Genomic DNA, 17126 nt, shown 5'->3' on the forward strand with positions numbered 1-17126 from the left:
GGATAATTCATGAGGGGGATTACGCTGCCCATAAATACAATAATTAGAGACGGAACTTAAAAGAAAAATTCGGTGGCTGATAAAGAATGCTAATTTTATGCAAACAGAATTGTAAAAGGACTGGACTTTCCAGATTTAGGAACCAATAAGATCTGAAAAACATGTACTGTACATCTAAAATACTTCAACCAGCTGGGTGCAATTCGGGAGTCCGGGTGCAATTAGAAATTGCGTGCAGCATTTTGCGCAGTTCTTGGCACCATGTCAAATGACCACTAGTGCGATTGGGAATAGGCGTTTGCTTGTGATGGGACTTTAACAAACCATTACACCAATAAATTCCGTATTACTTGGCCAACCCTTACGTTATTTAAATTTCTAATACAGTTGTTTAACTAATACTTTGATGTCTGAATGAAAAGTAATCTAAAGGCCGTCTATGTAGAATATATACATAAATGCGTACAATTGTATTCTCTTTACGGTTTTTTTCATATTTCCACATATTCCGACCTACTGTACACTACCTGTCCCACCTCTCGCAAGAGTCAGCTGTTGTCTGCCTGATACATTCAGCTTGGTTTGATCCGTTCCTCCCCTGCCAGCACCGTTGCTGATGGTAGTTTCTATTATGAGAAGGTCAAATTACTGAGCATGGCTTGTGCATACAGCTGAGATGCGCTTGCAGATGAATTAGATGCGGGGGCCTTGGGCTTGCACTTCACCACCGCGCAAGCACTAACGACTGAACTGGGACATGGCGTAACGTAAGCCTCTGCAAGTAAGTTGCGCGGTGTTTATGCTTATTTTAAGGAGCTCAAATGCCGTCTCGCCTTGACCGCTTCTCCCCGTGCGTGATGCAGGCAGCTCTGATGCATGATAATTCCCTCAGTCCGGGGAAACAAGTCAAGTGAGAGACGGGAGTAAGGAAATAACAGGCGGGCAAAGACAAGAAGGTAAATCTGCCGGGGTTGTTTATACAAATGAAACGCGGAGAAGGCGTGAGATTAAGTTTTGATAGGGAGTTTCTTCGGTGACAGGTGAAGGGACTCGCGAACCGAGCGCTAGGTGAAGGGCTGTTGCAAACAGAAACTTGGGTTAGGCAATTGAGTTGGATGTAGTGTAGAGATGACCTCCTAGTTGTGGTATTGTTTATTAAAATATTAATAAACTATTAATGAGATCGTGTATATGTTGCAAACTATTGTACAGTCCCGTTGTCATGGCTGTCCAGTGTTAAATACTCCTGCTTTGCTGTAGTGTTATAAAGCATACAGTGTAGATGAGGTTATTGTTTTTATTCTTTGGAGTGGCTGCCGTAGGCTGTAGGTCACCGAAAACATCATTTTAAATGTTTTACATCTAGTGATGCTTACATTAGTGCAGTCTTTTTCTTATACATTAATTGATCTTTAGGAGTGTATTCGTACTGTGTCCGTTCACGAATTTATATTTCATTACCTCTGGGGATAACAGACGTCATTGCAGTTTGTACAGGTGTGGAAAATGTGTGAACGTTTCTGAACTGAGGTGACAAACTGTGTGTATTCAAATTGGTTAGTTAGAAATGACAACGAGCGCTGTATAATCTTTGTACTGCACTGTATATCGCTGTAAAATACTGAAAACTTAAAACTTTAAAATATCTGCAAACACTTGGCGTTTCTCCTGTAATAAATAAATTATTCACGGGCTCATTCCTTTAAAAAGTGCTTATGGACGTACTTTCCGAAAATGACCACACACATGAAGCAGGTGAAAATGCACAAAAGCTACAGCTCGAGTTCATTTTGTAGTAGCATATACAGTGCAGTCGCTAGTCAACACTGGTAGTGAAAATTTTACTGTAATTGTCACCGGTTCATCATAAAGTCCTTGCGTCCGTTTCATGAGAAGGCTTGTTGATTGGACAAACTGTAGCAGGAACATTTAACATAAAAACAAAAGGAATAAGGGGGAGAGCAAAGAGGTCGTGGTCATATTTTTATTCCAAGGTCAGGAATTAAATCAATTCATTAAATTCGGAAACCCCTTCAAAATAAAAAAACAAACAATCCCGAGTATGTTAACTCCCTACACTGCTGTACATGTTATCATTAACTTGCATCTTTTTAAACTGAACCCCGCCCCAACCCAACTCAGCCCAGCTGGAAGGGTCTGTATTAATAAAAATAAAATGAGGAGGAGTTGTTTGAAAAGTGCCAGAAGACATTGTATTCTAGGAAAAAAAATGTTGAGTCTGATTTAGGTTTCATGATACTGTGCAATACATAGATGGGAGGAGCAGAGGCACTCCTGACATTATCCATGTACCCTCTTGAGTGTACACAGTATGTGTTTTCCCACCACCTCTGTTCTCCAAAGCCCGACAATTAATTAATGATTTTAAAAAAGCTATGGGGTTTTTATTGTGCTACCCTAAACTGAGAAATTGATTTCCTGAGGTGTCTCTGGACCATGCACAAAATCCTCAAGGGACTGAGAGCAATTTTTTTTTCTTCTTTTGTAACATTACTGTAGTGTTCTTTGCGTTACGAACAATCTTATACAGTCACCTGTGCATTTCAAGAACATTTATAAGACAGTTTTTTTCATGTTATTAGTAGTACAGTCTTCCGTACTGTGACTTTGAATGGTGTCTTTGACATTGCAAGTCTAGGGATATGGGGAGCTTGCAGTTCTGAGGTACTGTATGTCTTTAGTTATTCTGCATTAATATAACTTAATACAGTTATACAGAGACTCATTTTCATTTGGCAGAATGAGGGTTAACGTTAATCACTGTTGCAGGGTGAGTGGCTGAACGTGAGAACTCAAGTCACAGTGCATAATTATACAGTAGGATCTGTGAAGCATTGCCACAGCAGTGTGTTCCTTATCCTGTACTGTATGTGAAAGTACCTGAATATCCACCAAAACTGGATACTGCTGAAATAAATACCTCCAAGTAAATACAGTAGCTTTGTGATGAGGTGTGTGCTGGGTGATCTTAACATGGGGGTGCTTATGCTGTCCGAGCTTTGTGTAATTAGCTCTGTTGATGCTTTGAATTAGTGTACTTGGCTTACCTTATGTGTTCCCTTCAAAACTGGCTTGGACAAGACTTACTATTACATCGATAAAGAGAGCTTTGTTGGATTTGTGGAATGTGCTAAGTGTTTGGTGATTAGTAGGAAATGCGAAACTCCCAATTATCTGGCATTATCAGCAAAACATGTATAAAGAATAAATTGAAATGGTCTTTGCTTGCTGAAAAGTTAAGTCACAGCTAATTCCCACCTCTTCTCTAAATAAATACTTTTTTTTTTATCTGGTGTTACTGACCTGGTAAGGTCCTAATTTCTACAAAAACAAGAAATTCCCATGTTTTCAGCCTGCTAGAGGAAAATATTCTGCATACCTCTGAGCTCATGTAAAAAAAAAAGATAATCTTTTAAAAGTCAACAGGGAATACCACAGAAAACTGTACTGAAATATTTCTAATTAATTATTGTGAAATTTAATAACTGTGAATTGTCTAAATAAACCTTTCAAATATAGCAATTCGGTGATGATTTACTGTGTGCATGTTCATTCAAGTTCAATTTTAATGTTATTTATATCTAAAATTCTATTTGAATTGTTCTGTGATGAACCCGTGCATGCTGTAAGAATCATCAAACATTATTTGAAAATGTTCTGGTGAATGATCATGAAGATGCTATGAATCTTTCATAAACTAGCATTTTTGATCCAGATAATTGTTTTGAAGCACATTAGAGATGATAGCCTATTTCTTAAAGAAAATAAAACTAAAGAAAAGCTCATTTTCTTTTATGAAGACTGAGCTGGTGTCTTTCGTAAAGATTTAGCAATGCAAGTAGTGGGAACGTGGATCTGGCTGCAGAAGCTTTTTTTAAAGGTATGAACCCAAATGGTCATCTGGTTTATATTTCTTCTTGATTAGCTAACAGAATTAAACACTCAGATAAATGTCACCCTTTTTTAGGATCCCACAGTTTGTGGGTTTTGTAAGGAGGTCTACATAATCTGCCGGACTGTGGCTCTTAGAAACCACGTGTGAAAGACCTGAGGGAGACATTTCTGTCCGAATGCTTTAGTCGGTCTTTAAGGGAGAAGGTGGTAGGAGGGGTGAACGCAAGAGAAAAACTTTCCACTCTATCACTGTGACCCAATAGTGCCAACACAGAGGTTATTGAACGGGGTAAAGGTTCCTGTCATATACGGTATGGTGCTACAGAAACATCGCTAACTGAAAATGATGGGGATGTATGTAGCATTATCGAATACACATTGTTCCTGAGAGATGGGGAAGATAGAAGAGTGGGAGATGCTATAAGAGTGCTATATCTTAAATAGTGTTCAGGCTCAGGGACTAAAGCTAGAGGAATCAAGAGCCTCTGAATCTGTATGGATCAGTCATTTAAAAAAAAACATTTCAAAGTTATGGTGTTTGGATTTTGCTACAGACAACAGAATAAATATTCTGACTAGAATTCAACACTGTATGATCAAATTAAGGAATTATATGCAGACAGAAGCAGTTATAATGGGGGACATCAATTTTCCACATTTAGAATGAGAAAACCCCATAGGAATGTCAGCAGCCAGAACCAATGGTAGACCTGGTTAACAGCAGCTTTCTCACCCAGTTCTTAGGAATGCCTGTAAGAGAAAATACTTGTATATAGTAAATCTGTGAGGGAGGCAAATGAGTGGCAAAAATCATGAAATCATGGTATATTTTGGAATTGTATACAGTAGGTTGAATCCAAAGCAAATGTTTGCACATTTCAGAAAGGAGATTGTAAATTGAGGTAATGAGACCCAGTTTAAGAGAAGTAAAATAGAAGAGATATGGAGGAGATGGCAGCAGATTAAACAGATTCTGCTTCAAGCACAGGACAGATTTATCCCTAAAAGTCTGTTAATCAGAAGATAAAACTGAAATGCTTCAATAAATTGATTTAAGTAAACACATAAGCGAAAAGAAAGGTGTTTTAACAAATTTATAAAGACATCTGGTTCTAGTCATAGTTCAATGGATAGATAGCAAGCGAAGGTAAAAAAGCGTATTCGAAATGCTAAGAGAGAAATTGAAAGAAATAATGCAATGCAGGCTAAAATAAATAAGTAAATTGAAAGAAATAATGCAATGCAGGCTAAAATAAATAAGTACTTTATGTACAGCAACAGCAAAATAACAGTCAGGATTGAAGAAAATTGTATCCAAGAAAATAATGGGAAATGTTTTAACAATGCAAGGGAAATGTCTGTTGAATTAAACAAGCATTTAACTCAGGTGTTCATTAAGGAAGTAGTTAACAACATGCCTCAGACAGTGAAAGGACAAAGTTACCTATTAAATAGTATTAGCATAGAAGAGGCTGAAGTGTTTTGGATACTAGACTGCTTAAGATGAATAAATACTCAGGACCTGTCACGCCCTCTGCAGCCAGAGGGCGCTCCTTCTCTGTCCTGTCCCTAGTTTCCGGTCTGCTGTCCTTCCTGTCCCTCTCTTCCTTGGGCTATATATTTCCGGATCTTGCACTCTGTCCGGGCTCAGCATTGTTGTTCGGATGTCCTGAGACCCGCCTAGCACCAGGGCGCCCCACGTCCGCTCCCTGAGGGCATAGGTTTCTATACGGCATTCCTGAACTCTTTGCACTAATGAGCCCGGGCCTTTTTCCCGTCTCGCCGCTACGCATATGGGTCTTTTTCTGCTCTCCTGCTCCCCACGGTTAGTCCCTTTGGACGTCCGTGACAGAATGCTGAGCCACCTACTGACCCCGCGAGCGGCATTTTTTTTTTGTCTTGCCGCAGTTTTTTTTTTCTCTGGGCTGTTTTTTTTTTCAGTTCCTCTATTCTAATCACTGGATATCACTCCGATCTTCCGTGCCTGTGAGCGGGTCCTGTACCTGGCTTTCCTCGGGTAGATCACTCCGATATCAGTGATTGAATGTTGAGCTGGCTTGCCTCTTCTTATTACTGGATATCACTCCGAGCTTCTGTGTCTGGAGCGGGTTCTCGTGCCTGGCTCTTCCTGGTCTGGCTCTCTCCGATATCAGTGATAGAATGGTAAGCTTTCTGCCGTTCCTCCATGCCTTTCGCTGGATATCACTCCGGGCATCTGTGTCTGTGAGCGGGCTTCGGTCTGGCTTTCCTCAGGTTGTCCACTCCGATATCAGCGTTAGTATGTGAACGTGCCCATTCGCCGTTCCTCCATTCTTTTCGCTGGATATCACTCCGGGCATCTGTGTCTGTGAGCGGACTTCGGTCTGGCTTTCCTCAGGTTGTTCACTCCGATATCAGCGTTAGAATGTGAACGTGCCATTTGCCCAGTCTGCGGTATTTTTCCCCGGGATTTTTGTGGTTTTTTTCTTGTTTTTTGCCTTTTGTTTTGATTTTTTTTCTTCCTGGTTTCCCCTCCTTTTTGGTCCCCCCTGCTCTCTGTGTCTCGGAACTTTGGTTCCTACCTGTTTTTGGTTCCTATCTGTCTTGTGTGGTTTGTCTCCCTGGTCTTTCCCAGGTTTTTGTCTGTTGGGTTTGTGCTTGCGTACTTTTTTTGTTTTTTGTCTCCGGAGCTTTTCTCTACCCCCCCTTCCTCCACCCAATAAAGGTTTATACCCCGGAGGAAGGGGTAGCTCTCAGCCGTGGATTCCCGGAGGTTTCCTTTCAGTTAAATGAGGTTTTTCCTCCCCCCAGTGCTGTGCAGCTTATTTATTTGTTTGGGCGTCGGGAGCCGCCCATGAAGGGGGGGGTACTGTCACGCCCTCTGCAGCCAGAGGGCGCTCCTTCTCTGTCCTGTCCCTAGTTTCCGGTCTGCTGTCCTTCCTGTCCCTCTCTTCCTTGGGCTATATATTTCCGGATCTTGCACTCTGTCCGGGCTCAGCATTGTTGTTCGGATGTCCTGAGACCCGCCTAGCACCAGGGCGCCCCACGTCCGCTCCCTGAGGGCATAGGTTTCTATACGGCATTCCTGAACTCTTTGCACTAATGAGCCCGGGCCTTTTTCCCGTCTCGCCGCTACGCATATGGGTCTTTTTCTGCTCTCCTGCTCCCCACGGTTAGTCCCTTTGGACGTCCGTGACAGGACCTGACCAAGTCCTGATCATAAGTGAGAGAAGGTCATTAGATTTTTAGTAGATCATTTACTGTATATGAAGCTCACATCCAGCTGTTTCTTGAAAGAAATTATTGTTTTCAAGAAAATGACTGGGCACCTTATTCCAGACACCTACGAAACTTTGCATAAAAACAGTGCCTCCTATTCTCAGCTTTAAAAAAAAAACTGGTTCCCCATAGTTTCCATTTTTGTTTCACTGAAGAAGCCCGTTGAATTGATTTTGAGTCCCACAATTTGAATGGGGTTACTGTGTAGTCTTCTGTGTTCAAGAATAAAAAGAGTCTGTTCCTTTATCTTGTCAGTGTAGGACATTCCTTTAAACCCCAGAAAAGTATCTGGTTCTCTTCCCTGGACCGATTCCAAAGCAGCAATATTTTTTGTTGTCGTGGTGCTCAGAATTGTATACAGTATTCTAAATGAGGTCTTACTACTGTACATCCTGTTTGTATTTGCTTCCTCACTTGTCGACAAAAATGTCTGCTTTGAGGGTTCACCTCTGTCCTGTGGTTCCTATCCTTAACCATGCCCTAATGCAAATACACGCGTGACCTTCAAATGCCTCATGTCCCTTTTTTGACTTGTCAGACATCAGAAATGTCTGAATTGAAGTCTCCCTTCTGTGGTGGCATGAAAATGGATGGTGCCTTAGCTAAGCAGCTTTTTACAGTAACAGGCAAATTCATATTTTTGTGGTATGATCAACAGACGATTCTGACCAATTCTGACCTTTCTTTTGCACCCCTTCCAGCATGGTGACACTTCAGTGTGCGCTGTAATGGAAGAGACATACTGTACGTAAAGGAACTGATATCTCTGATCTGGCATGATTTGCAGCAGCAGAATTACTTGAGCTTACACATTGTTTAACACAGTGGCACTCTAGAATACCTTGATTATAACAGGAGTCTGCAGCAAAGGAGCAGAGAGAAATTTCATGTGGGACAGTTTCTCATTCTCATTCAAGCATGCTGACCATGAGTTACAGGGTTATCGGAGGTTTTGCTGCTACAGAGACTGTCGTCTTATTACCACTGTGCGTTGCATCTTGGATACTTTGAGAACCACTGAACACGCAAGCATGTTCACTACATTAAAATATTGGCTTGACATCTACCACATTTCATTTCGTTCTGCAGAATAGCAAATGTAACGCTAGATGCATTATTTTAGAGAAAAGGCAGCACTATTTCTCTATTGGTATTGGCTATTTCAGGTATTGGTCTGGATATACATTTTTTAATTTTTTGCAATCAATTATCTTTGTGCAGTGAGTCATTAATATTAGATCAAGGGGTTTAAAAATATCTGTGCATAACAGTGAATATATTGGAATAAAGTCACTCTGAACGTTGTTGTTATTTGATTAGCTTTGTGAAATAAGTCCCTTTAGCTTTTACTAACCCTCTCTAAACCTTTTTCACACAGAGTGTTTAATTTTGGATGTTTTAGTGTCTTCTTTTTGTAAATTGATTAAGAACATTTATTCTACATCATAAATTAGAGAAAACGTAATGGTTTACTGGACGTGATTTAGGCCTGTTTTTATGCAGCAACATTAATCACTGTCTTTTCTAATAGGGATGTGCTGAAAGGCTGCATTTATAAAGGTCTTGTTATGGAGAAAAAAACATTTAATATAATCTGCCTTTAATAGAAGGACCCATCTTCACTTGAAGGATGATCTTCTGTGTCTGTTCTTTAATGACTGGTAGTGCTTGCAACCTTTCATGAGAAACAACAAAATCCTTCAAAAGTTTTGTGTGCTTTATAAACCTCCCACGTTCTTAGTAGTAGTTGTGTTGTTTGAAAGCAAAATCGGAAGGCAGGCCTGCCCTTCCTGAAAGAGTGAACAACAAGCATGCAATTAAGTATTTAAAAAAGTAAAGTTAGTTTTAGAAAGCGCCAACAGATTGAGATCATAAAGGCAGTAAGATGACCTCATATTACATAATGTTGCATTCTAAGATCAAATTAATTTTCCTGAACAAAATTACTAATTTGGAATTAATTTGGACGACTTTAGTATACTGAATTTTTTGTGGACCATAAAAATAATTGGTCAAGCCAGCACAATAATGTGCTTTTCAGAAATGTCAGTTTCTAAAAATTAAATGGTGAAATGCTGCTTGTTAAATAGATTTTGATAATAGACCTCATCCAATTAGCTGAACAAACTGATGCAGTGGCTTTTTGTAAAAAAAAAAAATCTCTTTGCAGAGAGAGCTTCTTTTCAGTCGATTGATCAGTAAGATGTTTTTAATGCCAACCGTAAGAGTTGTTCTCATTTTTGTTGAAGCAATGAGCCTGTAAAATACAGGATCTGCTTTCCCTCCTCTAACCCCCTGGTTATACAGGTGATTCACCCTTTCATCTTGAGATCCTTAGATGTGGTTGGATTGTTGTGGTGTCCAGGTTTGACCACAATGCTACCACAGATATATTTAATGGGGATGAAGATTCATCCACTGACAGTGATTGCACCGTGATTAGCATTGCAGCCTCGCAGCTTTGGGGCCCTGGGTTCAATCCTTGGGCTGCCTCCTGCAATGGCGTTTGCATGTCCCCCCTGGGTTTGCGTGGGTTTCCTCCTGCAGTGCAAAGACATACTTGTAGGTTCATTAGCTTCATTGTAGGTTCATCTAAGAGAACCGGCCCTGATGTGAGCGTGTCCCTGGCGTTCCGTCCGGTGTATATCCTGCCTTGCACCCAGTGTATAGGGATGGGCCCTGGGCCCCCGTGACTGTAAATGTGGATGAGCAGTTACTGAAAGAGATGCGTGATGCGATCTGGAGAGTCTCATGTGTATCGAGGTGAATTTGTAAACAGATGTAGACTATTAGAGATAAATCCCTGACTTGTTAAAAGTCACGGTTGCACGTGTTTATGTAAACCAGTTACAATTATACTGAATAGTCGAAGCTATCAATCTATACGCTTAGATGGTCATTTTTAATGTTCATTTTACATGTTGATTTACCAGGAGACACTAAATGCATATGATGTTAAACCTCACTTTAACGGACTAATAGGGGGAAGGGGTGTCAGTTTTTGCGGAATGTCTGCTAAATCACAAATTACTTTTTTTTTCAGCCCAAAAAACACAGTATTATATAAGAATGTATACAAGTATGTACTTTATATCTGCTTTCTGGATCTTTTGACTTTAGCGGTTGCAATCAACACAGTCAATGAAAATTGTTCCTGTGCTTTTTTATCATAAATACACAAGCATGTATCATACATGTACTATATAGAATCTGCTAAGGCAGACTAAACATATAACAAGTAAAGTTTTATTCCATGCCGAAAAGAGAAAAAAACAAACACAAGGGTTTGGCTTTGGAGCCTTCTTCAGGTGTGACACGGTGTTGTGGCAAGCAGTAAACCATTACTTGTTCCTTTGCAGCCTATGCATGCACCCATCATAAGCAACTGACCTACCCCTATAGGGCACAATTGATATTCCTGAATTTTAAACCTACAGTATACTGTATTTTTGCACTGTTGTATTCTTTGTGCATCTTCCTGTTATTTGCCAGGGACGTCCGGCACTCCTGATTTTAGAGACAAAAATCTCCTTCAGCAGATTTTGTCCGTATGATCTGAAGTCCATTAAAGTGAAGTCCATTAAGGGTTTACTGAACAGTACATGTAAGACTGTCATCTGTGGACAGAGGAGAGTCACCATGAAGAAAGTGGGTTTTCTCGCATCTTCAGTTCCAGTAACCTTGCTTTAATTACTCTTGTGGGGAGAAAAAAACAAGCTTATCATGGTTCCCTTATAACGAACTCCCCTGGGTCCTTCCACATTTGTAGTTTTGGTTTTCCGTTTGGTGTTTGCCACCCCCAGATCAGCAGGGATTTCCCGGGATGGGCACTCTCGGAAAGCCCGTGCCATTCATGGAAAATTAGATAATAAAGGGGTCACTGTTTATTCAATTCAAATCGACTGCAAGGGAATATTGCATTCCAAGAATATGTATTGTCCCTCTTAGGGATTAATTATGGAATGCTAACCAATTATCTTGTTTGAGTATGCTGTTATTAGAGGTTGGGAAAGATCTGTAGAAACTGTTGGATCCTTCTTTTTTGCACTCTTCATTACCTTTAGAGTATAAGTAGAAAACAAATCTCAACTGCTTGGTTAGATGTGTGCTTTCAATAACAAGGCAGTACTTGCACTTCTCCAGCTTAGTGAAGGAAAGAGGAAATGCATTGTGGACACAAGACCTGCAGTCACTAGAACAGTTCTGCAGTCTGATTTAGTTTAAGAGCTGAATTAGCATGAAAACACACTAGACTTCCAGGACCAGAAGAGTAAAAGCATCATGATTACAGTACATGCTTTAGTAAATAAAGTAATGAGTGGTAGAACAAACTGAAAAAAAGTTTCATGCCTTCATCTGAAATGTGTTATTAATTAATTGTGAATCTGCAGAAACGGATGTAATTCAAAACTGATCCAGTTGGGTGATAACAAGACTGGTAAGTTAAAACAGGAAAGTGAATGTTGAATATACTGTATTCTGTTGTAAGTACTGAAGGAAATATTGATTGTTTCACTGTGGTGTAAAAAATAATTTGCTCTTTCATAGAATTTGGTTATGTAGAGATTTGCATTTTTTTTAGCGCTAGTGTTGGGGTTAAGTGAAAAAGCCCGTTGTGCTGGCATTACCTTCAGTTGAAACTGGCCACACTCCATCCTGGAAATTGGAGTAACTTCCAGACTTGGCAAACAGTCCTTGCAATGATTCAAAGATCTCATGTTTCTTGTAATGAGGTTAGGTGATCTTTCTTCAAGGCTCTTATTGAGTGCTTATCTGTTTTCAATTTTCCTATTTAAAAATTATGAGTAAGTACAGTACATAACGCAAAGTACTTGATCAAATCTGATTTTGTGTAATACTATTTGTTCTAGTATAGGAAAGGTAATGAAGGCAAGTTCTATATTTTTTGCGAAATGTAATGATGACTGTGTTTGAGAGCAATGGTTGTACTAACCCAAATCAAATTCTTGGGCAAAATGTATGTAAACACTCTAAAATGATCTCAAACCTGACTGAGAATTTTTTTTTCATCCTAAAGTTGTTTCTTTAACAACCAACAATACATCTTTTATTTTATAACCTTAAACTAAAAAAGTTATGTGTATGTAAACAAAACAAACAGTAGTGAGCTACCTTTATTTAACAGCAGTTTGGGGAAATAATGTTTTTAGCACATTTCCTTTTTCAAAGTTGCAGAGGAGCTTAGCACTCTGTTCTGCCAATCAGGAGAGCAGACTGACGTGCCACATTGCTTATATTGAAAATTAAAGGTGTCTGGAAGATAAAGGGTTTATATTCTTGTAACAGGATAGACACAGGCAAAATACAGAAAACAAATGAATTGCTAACATTAATTTCAGTGATTGAATATAGTTTTAATAACTAGAATTGAATATCTTGAAATAAATCCTTGGATTTACATGTACTGTATATAGTGCTTTTGATCCTTGAGTGCTTTACATACTGTATAGAAGGATATGCTTTATCCACTACAGAAGGACAGCACCCAACTGGGAGTTCCTTTTAATTCCTTGTACGGTAATTAAGTCCAACCGACATGATGGCAGCTGCACAAATACGCAGCATTTCATGTGGAAAAGTGAGAAATTGCTTCACCAGTTGAATTTAGGGGGGAGCTCTAGGTAGGCCAAATAGTTAGCCCAAAGTAAAATTTAGCTAGGAAACTAGTGTTAATTCTACCAACTTTACAGTATCATGGAGTCATTAAGGACCAAGCATTCGTAACCTTGGTTTTAAATGTCTTATCGAAACTGTGTCACCTTCTCTAGTACACTGCTCCACCAACACCAATTACTGCAACAGCTTGACTCTCTGTATGAGGTCTCCCATCCCAGTGCTGAGTGGACCTTATCAACACAAGACATGTCTGTAGCTTTGGCCATGTGAATCATTTCTGAAAGTGGAGTACTGAAGGTCACACTTTTTTTAAATTAATGCAAAATAACAAATTATCAAATAGACATTTATTTTAGCTGTTAAGACGATGCCAGATTTAGCACTTTATCAACATTGCTGATAACCCTGATACATTTTCATCTTTTCCCGTTCAACGCTTTAACAGTAAATGTCTATTACACTGTGTCTTGTGGGTGTTTATTTTTCCGTAAAATAGGGCCAAGGTAACCTTCTGCAGTGCACAAACAATTCTAATGCCAGCTGCAGTGGAAAAAATAATGAGTTGATAAAAGTAATAAGAATCTCCAAACTTGCTGGCAAGATTCAAGAGAAACAGGGACAAAGGCTCTTAGATTTTCTGGGTGAAAGTATCAACATTAATTGTTCCCTTGTCACATTATATTTTTCAGGAATGGTGCAGTAAATGTAAAAAAGTGGTTGGTAAAGATGTACATTTTATATCATTTATTTTAAGATTATTACCCTTTGAGGTGACACTTGCTCCTGCAGAACGGTGCATATTAGTGCAAAGAGCATAAGCGATTGGGCCCGTAGTCTTAAATGAATTTCAGAATTTAGGACCACACAAAAGCAGTTTAATGTCTTAATTGATTGAGTTTAAGTAATCTTCATCTCCGGTATTTGCTCAACATTTCTTATTAAAATCATTATCTTATGATTAACCAAGTACTGAACCCTGTCTGTGTGCAATTTGCATGTTCTGTTTGTGTTTGTGTGAATGCATATGAAAGATAGGCTAGGTAGCTTTATATGCAAACTTTACCACTGCCTGTAGGGTTTATTTTCATAAGGAGCTGTTTTTCACCACTTTATTATCAAACCATAAGCAGAGAACCTCTCTTCCTGTGCTCTGCTCAGAGTACGTCGACAAAGCATTGTGACAGTTTAGATGTAACATACTGTATGTGTCAGATTTTGTTTTTCGAATACGTTGGTGGAAACTGAAATCTGTGCTTAAAATAACTTGTGACACGAATGTACTGTAATGTGCCTGACACTATTTTTCTTATCCTTAAAATTGTCCAAGCAATTATCCAGCTATTATTTTCCCTACAATGAAAGATAACTGTGATGTGAAATAATTTTCTATTACATATGTATTCCATCAATTGTAACTGTTTTGTCAAAACGAGAGTATTCAATTAGCTGAAAGTTAATGCACCTCAAGCATTTTTAAACTCAGTGCTTTATCATTAGCTAATAGCTTTAACCAATGTATCTTAGCTGAGAACAATCACTGAACTGTGAAACATTAACATTGCTGAAATATACAAATTAGTGCTTTACATAAGCCAAGTGGTTAAATAAATGAAACCAAACAAAAACTAGAGAAATTAAAATGCTATGTGGTAGGGCAGAGGTCTCCAACCTTAGTTCTCTAGGACTGCAAACAGTGTTGTATCTCCTTTTTTTAAAGACTGGCAGCACTGACATAGTTGAACATGGCTGTTCAACTGTTTTTGGCAGTTGTTGAATGAGACCTCTGATGTTATTTTCTATAGAACAGAGATGTATGTACTGCACAATAATCATATCTATGACATTTTACATAAAGATAAAGGTAGTCTGTCAAAAGCAACCAAAATCATTTTGTCTAATTCAGGCACAACACAGATTTTTGAAAAGTTGTGCATACACTAGTTTGTATTCAAAGCTTTTAGCTTCAGAGCACTTTTCTTCCATTGTTCTAAAACGAAGTCTCAAAAGATTTAAAGTGAACCATTTTAGTGTAGAATGTGTGGAATGTTTCATTTCTCTTCAACATTTATGTGGAGTTTGACATCAGAAAAAATATCACTTATTTCATTTTTTAAGTTTTGAAAGTCAAACCGTCTTGGAAGACTTTGAAAAAGGTATTTGCTAACTAGGCCATACAGTAGTTTGGTTTGTATTTCATACCTTGCATTACATTCAGGATTCTAGGGCATATATTTTTATAAATGCTTATGCATTTGAAATTAGCTACTGTATCTCCTGAACAATTCCACTTGAAAGGGACTGTACCTTGAGAATGCATACACAGCAGTCTGATTAATAGAAATTAGACAAAGGTTTGTTAATATAAAATTGTCATCCAGTATCACAGTTTTCATTTTGGACTTTTGTACAGTTCAGACAAAATAAAACATAAAAAATATATACAAAGTAACTTTAAAAATTTGGACTTGCAAAAGGTTGTCTAAGCTGTGATCAGAATTTAGCTTTACTTCTTTCTTGAAGAACATTTTCTGCAAATAAATACAAGGAGGAATAATTAAATGGTATTTCATTCTCTACCCAGCCCTGTAAGGAACATAGATGTTATTTTTGTCTGCTGTAAAAGACATTGTAACTGAAGATTGATAGTAACATACAGTAGCAATGTCACTGATAAAAATCGCTGATAAAAATAATCACTTTCATGATAAGAAGAAAATATTCCAAATTGTTGAAATAGTGCAATGATATTTTTTTATATATTGATGATATTTTCATTTTGAATATGTGATGGACGGCCATTGTGTCCAGGGTGTATCCTGCCTTGCGCCTGTTGCCTGCTGGGTTAGGCTTGGGCTTCCCCCTTAACCCTGTACTGGATAAAGCGGTTTAATTCAGATGGATGTATTCTTGGTTAATTAGTGTTTTGTGTGCTGATAACTTTCATTAAGTGAATGAAGAAAAAAATGCCCTTACGTGATGTAAGTACTGTACATGCTTTGGTCTTTGTTAAAATGAGTAAGAAGTATGAAAATGCATTTTGATATATGTTAAAGCAAAAGTATTTTTGACAGTTTTTTGCTGTTTAGTGTTAAGAAATGTATATTAAAAGTTCAGCCTCGTCTTCCCACTGTACAGTATATCACACTTCACTGTACTGTTTTCAGTCAAGTTGCTTTGTGCTCAGAGAGATTGCATTCTAGTGTAGGCCACCCATCAGTCGTAAATCTCATCCTGTCCAGTTTGCATCCTAAAAACACGCAGTAGAGAGGAGCTGTCTGTGAATTTGTAGATGGACCTGAAGCAGTTTTTTTCCATGAACCATCCTGGAGATTGAAGCTGCGTACTAATGTGGCATTGGGCACTTAGTGAGAAAAACATTATTCTTACTTTGAAATTCATCTAATGTCGCGCAGCCCATGTGGAAGAAGATTGTGGATGCAACATGATGTCCATCTATGAGAAGATGATTAACCATTATTGGAATATGACGTCTGTAAGTACAGTAATTGGGCTTCTGATTCCCAGCAGTTTGACATCTGGGCATCAAGCTAATGTGTTGGATGTCCTGAGGGTCACTTGCTTGTTAAGTGTGGACTTCTGTCTGATGTCCTCAGCCCTATGTGATGTACCATTTCAGTTTATTTTGGGATCACTTCCTGAGCGTGCATTTTCTAAGTAATTTCCAGGTCAGGGAGTGCTGGCAGAATGAGTGTTTGCTCACACATATGCTTGGTTACACATTGCCTGATTCCGACCCTTCAGCTTGGGTGACTCAGCAGCTGAAAGGTCGGTATATCCCTTGTCACGTCCTATGATACGTTTCCTAATAGACCACTATCAAGCTTAATTCTGGCAGAAGTATAATTCCATGTAGTTGTGTAAATGTTATTGGCCATAATTTGTGATCAAACTGACAAATCATTTAAGCAAAGTTACTGCAAATGCATGTTTTGCAAACATACTGGACAGTAGTGTCTTTGTATATTGTATGGCGTTAACAACTGCATTTGAAATTGTAACCTTTTAAAATAAAGCATGTAGAGAAGAAATTAAAAGTTATTTTTGTCTTTTGTCTACCAGACAAAACAGTGTATTACAAAAAATATAAATCTGTCAGCTGGGTGGATACTATACTCTGACTTTCTTCTGATATTCTGTCCTTGAAATGCTAAAGACCTAGATAACCTGTGCATTGTATCCCTCTTTCTAACTATCTGAAATTATACCTTAAATGCAGTCCAAACCATTTTATTCAACAGAGAAGGCTGTCTGGGCTCATCTGTGGACAGAAACACCATTTTAGACAGTACTGGTCA

At 38.6% G+C, this 17126-nt stretch overlaps 1 protein-coding gene across 4 annotated transcripts in view; it reads left to right on the top strand.

Moving 5' to 3' along the window:
• Positions 1–648: 648 nt before the first annotated feature.
• oxr1a (oxidation resistance 1a) overlaps positions 649–17126 on the top strand; it is a 176026-nt gene continuing 159548 nt past the window's right edge. For 2 of the 4 annotated variants that reach the window (XM_069194895.1, XM_069194897.1), the window contains exon 1: positions 650–781. The gene's annotated coding sequence lies outside the window, so the exon portion shown is untranslated. Of the gene's footprint in view, positions 782–934; positions 957–17126 lie in introns of those variants that run through there. The other 2 variants (XM_069194898.1, XM_069194896.1) reach the window with 2 other exon arrangements.

The sequence above is a fragment of the Lepisosteus oculatus genome, chromosome 10, assembly GCF_040954835.1.
Source record: "Lepisosteus oculatus isolate fLepOcu1 chromosome 10, fLepOcu1.hap2, whole genome shotgun sequence".
Classification (NCBI taxonomy): Eukaryota; Metazoa; Chordata; class Actinopteri; order Semionotiformes; family Lepisosteidae; genus Lepisosteus; species Lepisosteus oculatus.